We start from the raw sequence: 5,850 nt of genomic DNA, 5'->3' as shown, positions 1-5,850 counted from the left end.
TGCTCGCTTGAGGTGCTTGCGTCGCAGGATCGAACCACCTCGGTGGATCCATTCGGTGGATTGGTTTTTTTCTCATTCCAACTAGTGCACCACAATTGGACAAAGGCCGTGGTATGTGTTTTCCTGTCTGTGGGAAAGTGCATATAAAGAAATCTTTGCTGCATTAGACAAAATGTTGCGGGTTTCCCCTGAGGACTAACAGTCAGAATTACCAAATGTTTGACATCCAATAGCTGATGATTAATTAATCAATGTGCTCTAGTGGTTTCGTTAAACAAAACAAACTTTTTATAATAAGAGAGAGAGAGAAGGGAGAGGGAGGGAGGGAGGGAGAGAGGAGGGAGAGAGAGAGAGAGAGAGAGAGAGAGAGAGAGAGAGAGAGAGAGAGAGAGAGAGAGAGAGAGAGAGAGGGGGAGGGAGAGAGAGCGAGAGAGAGCGAGAGAGAGCGAGAGCGAGAGAGCGAGAGAGACAGGGAGAGAGAGAGAGAGAGAGAGAGAGAGAGAGAGAGAGAGAGAGACAGAGAGAGAGAGAGAGAGAGAGAGAGAGAGAGAGAGGAGAGAGAGAGAGAGAGAGAGAGAGAGAGAGAGAGAGAGAGAGAGAGAGAGAGAGAGAGAGAGAGAGAGAGAGAGAGAGAGAGAGAGAGACAGAGACAGGGACAGAGAGAGAGAGAGAGAGAGAGAGACAGGGAGAGAGAGAGAGAGAGAGAGAGAGAGAGAGGGAGAGAGAGAGAGAGACGAGAGAGAGAGAGAGAGACGAGAGAGAGAGAGAGAGAGGTAGATGCGCTATAACACTATGATATTTTAATAATATAATATATTAATACAGTGCCAATAAGGATAAATAAACATTACTAGGCTCCTTCTTGCATTTACATATAAAAAATTATATAATTTACTGATGCTAAACAAATAAGGGATGATACGAGTAGTAACATCAATTACAGACTGTAAACAAAACCCTTATCCATAGTGTCAGGAAGCTAAATATCCATGTTACAGATATTCAACTCCACGTGATATCGTTGTATTTTATACAGACATAACCACGCTAGTAATTAATTAAATTGGATCTAAAATGCCATGTGTTTCCACCAGTATAATTATATTCTATGCTACTGCGATTATTTTCAAATAAACGTAAACAGTAAAAATAGTGAAACAGAAAAATCAACCTCCACTGAGAGGATTCGAACCACGGACTCACAGCCAGCGAAATTACCAGTACTGTCCTCGCACGCCTTTCAGAAAGAAATAACTCCAGACACACTGATGGTAGTACTAAACCAAATAACATCCGACTGGGTCAAAGTTCAAGGTGCACCCAAGTTTTGATAGAGAAGTTAACGCCACAAGTCCTTTGATTGGTATGGGGTACCTGTATAAAAAAATACTAAAATTTTGTGCGACACTAGGGATATTGTAAAAACATCTGGTTATACCAAAAATGAGCCATGAAATTGAAAGGTACCATTTTCTTCAGTTAATACTTTGAGGTAGGGGTTTTAGTACTGATATTTATGGGTCATAGTTTGATTGATATATTGCATATAATGTTTTTAAAAACAAAGGTTAACATGGTCGCCTATGGGATTTTATTTGATATAGTACAACCTGATGGTTTCTCCAACCTGGCGTGTGTGTTTCTACTAACACTGACTTCCGGTCTCTACGAACTCATTGATACCACGAATCATCTCTTCACACCAGACAACTGTTTCATCCTACACACTTTATTTATCGTCTCCCAGTCGTGTAACCTTTGTTCCTTTTAATGTTACAACGAATTGGCACTTGCAAACTATTATCTTTGCACCTACTTTTCGTTCAGATGACCTTTTCGTGGAGACTGCACGATTTCTCACTTTTCCGAGAAGTCACCATCTTCCCAAAGTTAACCGGAGCTACTACGCTTATAGCCCGAGCAAGAGCTAGACGGACATTGGGCGGTTATGATCGCTGTCTCAGCCAGAGATAATTCTGTAGCGAAAAGACGGAATTGCTGCCTACCACCCAATCTGATTAAAATTAGCTCTACTGGGTCTCACCAGTAGACCTAACAGCATTGCATGGACTCCCATGTCCAGGTGACATTTCATCTATAAATAACAATTTAAATATCGACCAATTACACTTCGCCTTTTATAACGTTATTCGGGAACATACAAATTCTAAAAATACTGGTCGAGACTATAAATAGTCTCGACCGGTATTTCTAGAATTTGTATGCTCCCGAAATTTATGCAATAGGCGAACTTGTTGGTCTATTTCAACATTAAAAAACAGGGGGTGGGGGGATACAGTAATAAACTCTGGATTGTATACTAGTATAACAGATTTTATGGCTATACCATCACGGTTTTTTATCGTCTTGAAACGAATTTTATATAAAATTTTATATTGAAATTAGTTTCCGGCATACTTCATAATTCACCCGAATCATTTTGTATACCTTCGGCATAATCCCGAATGTTTTTCAAATTCTGTTCAAATCACTGGCATGATTCTGCAAGTAAGATTTTGATTGGTCAAACGAAAGGTCAACTGGACGTGAGCTCCAACGGGCTGCTGTGAGATCCACGTGTAATAGTGGAGCTAATTTTAATTAGATTGCCTACCACCGAGAAGGCAGAGATTCCTGATCTAATACAAAAATAACCTTATGACGTTAAATTCCATTACATTGATCATTTTTGAGTTCACTGATAACAAATATTTGACATATCAATAATAATTAATACACGTACACTATAGGAAGAAACCCGTCAGCATCTACGCAGAGCCGGTTTAAGTATCCGCGGGTCCTGCATCACAAATAATAGCATCACCGCCCCCCACCCCCCCTGAAACGCGGGGACCATAACACGTGCTACATGTGCTACTAGGATACACGGGCTCTACACCTACGTATTTAACCAGAACATCGTTGAAGGGGGGTGCTGTCAGGTTCCTTCCTGAAGTCTGTGTATTAGTAGTAAGGGGCGTAGCTAGGATTTAAGAACAGAATTTTCTTTAAGTTTCTATAATTTTTTCCGGCCCTGGTAGTTAAATGTGAAATATTTCTTATCGGCGAACTTGAAAATGATCAGTGTAATGGTATTTATCGTCATACGGTTATTGTTGTATTAGATCGGGAATCTCTGCCTACACGGTGGGAAGGCAGCAATTCCGTCTTTTCGCTACAGAATTGTCTCTGGTTGAGAGAGCGATCATGACCGTTCGAATGTCCGTCTAGCGCTCGAACGGTAGAGTAGTCTGGTTACTACGTGTACTAGAAAACAGCCGAACAGCAATAACGATTACAAAGAAAATGGTTTATTTAACCACGCACTCAACACATTTTATTTACGGTTATATGGCGTCGGACATATGGTTAAGGACCACGCAGATATTAAGAGAGAAAACCCACTGTCGCTACTTCATGGGCTACTCTTTTCGATTAGCAGCAAGGGATATTTTATATGCATCATCCCACAGACAGGATAACACATACCATGGCCTTTGATATACCAGTCGTGGTGCACTGGCTGGAGCAGAAATAGCCCAATGGGCCCACCGATGATTACAACGACTGGATGTTTTAGTGTTTGGGTGTACCGCCCAGTGCATCACGACTGGTATATCAAAGGCCGTGGTATGTGCTATTCTGTCTATGGGCTAGTGCATATAAACAAAACCTTGCTATTAATGGGAAAATGTAGCGGGTTTCCTTTCTAAGACTATATTATATGACATTCAATAACCGATGATAAATAAATCAAAGTGTTCTAGTGGTATCGTTAAACAAAACAAACTTTTTAAACTGTGTACTGCGTGTGGTGTCTGCAAATGTCTATTAGTGACTAAGTATATGGGCTAAGACTTCGAACAAAAACAGTTACACGTGAGAAGCACATCCCAGCTAATAGTACCTCTAATAGAATTTTGTACCATGCGGTATAAAAGACAACCTGGATAATTTAAAACTTCAAAATGTGGGTCTACGGCACAGACGATAAGCCAGAACGTAAAACTGGATTCATTTATAACGTAAACGTTTGTTTTATTTAACGACACCACTGGAGCACATTGATTTATTAATCATCGGCTATTGGATGTCAAATATTTGATAATTTTGACTCACAGTCATCAGACGAAACCCGCTACAATTTTTGTTCATTAGTAGCAAGAGATCTTTTATATGCACTTTTCCCCACACAGACAGGAAAGCACATACCACAGACTTTTACCAGTTGTCGTGCACTGGCTGGAGCGAGAAAAATTATCACGACGTTAACGTTTAAAACCTGACTTAGAGCTTAAATGTTTATAACAAAAGACCAGGTAAAATGTATTTAATGAGTACTTTAAGTAGCACGAACGGTCAAACATGTGTTATACAAATACTGGGTGATTACTTTAGTATGTAGTTTAATGTAGTGCAATAATGTGTCACCTGCAGGTGGTTCCGGGGGGGGGGGGGGGGGGGGGGGGGAGTGGGGAGTGGATTAGGTTTTGAGTGCGAACGACAATTTTTTTTAATATAATGCAAAAAAAAAAAAGAAAAAAAAAAGTTTGTTTAACGACATCACTAGAGCACATTGATTAATTTATCATCGGCTATTGGATGTCAAATATGTGGTAGTTGTGACTCATAGTTAACAGAAGAAACCTGCTACATTGTTCCTAATGCAGCAAGGGCTCTTTTATCTTTTATATGCACTTTCCCACAGACAGGAAAGCACATACCACGGCCTTTGTCCAGTTATGGTGAAATTGATGCATTTCTTAATTTCTTAGCAATGAAACCCCCGCGCCCCCCCCCCCCCCCGCCCCCCCCCCCCCCCCCCCCCCCAAAAAAAAAAACACACCAAAAAAAAACCTTTTCAAAAATTCCTAGTGACGCCCATTGTGTAATTATGTTATAAGATTATTATTACTGCGGGTCATTTGTTAACGACACTCTACGTCCCATACATGTTTTAAAAACTGGCTGATTTTCCTTGCTGCTTTATGAACATGTGTTACCCAATGAGCTCGGCTGCAGGTAGTTGTCGGGGTCTTTGAGTTCACCTATCAATGTGGACTCGATCTCGCAGCGAAACATGTGCTATTTTTATGACATTTATCAAACACAGACCAAACAGCTGCTTCGCCACATTGGGCCATCAGAAGTCTTTTTCTCCTTCATTAGGTAGCCATGACGTACGCAACTCTACACAGGGTTACCTTTTAATGCCATTTAATTTTTTTAATTTGGTATTACTATTGTTAGATATAGAATAGAGCTGCCGCTAGTTACACCAATATCGCTAAGTTGTTCCTCTTTGTCCGATCTTGTCACAGCACGCATTAATATCTACCAGCACGTGTTTTCAATAGAAATATAATACCCATCGACAACACCGGTGAAAAATATGTCGCCTCATTCCAAGAAACAACCTATTTTCATGATGGCCGAAACCAAGTCACAATTATAATGCTTTAAACTAATTTAATATTTGACTATATTCTATACATGTAGCACAACATAAAAGAGACTGTCCAGATTGTTCAACCATTATATACTCTTTAAAAAAGTAGGGGAACCTGAAATATTAAAGTTAATATCAACTATTAGACCGAACATATGTTTTGACCACAGATGTCCTAGTAAAGAACGTTCAGGTCTGTTTATCAACACACCGAAACACATTCCATAGTTTGCACATGCATCACGCAGTTGCCCCGTACACGTACGTGGGGTGTCATTCTCGATTTTGACAATTTCCAAGAAAGTCCATTAATCACTGTGGAACATTATTTCTGTCAATCTTTTTCATTCTGTTGATCATACAGTTGTTATTGTTTAGTTTTTAGTAATTTTTAGTGTTTG

This window comes from Gigantopelta aegis, chromosome 10, assembly GCF_016097555.1.
Source record: "Gigantopelta aegis isolate Gae_Host chromosome 10, Gae_host_genome, whole genome shotgun sequence".
NCBI lineage: Eukaryota > Metazoa > Mollusca > Gastropoda > Neomphalida > Peltospiridae > Gigantopelta > Gigantopelta aegis.
Note: the sequence above shows the minus strand (reverse complement) of the source record.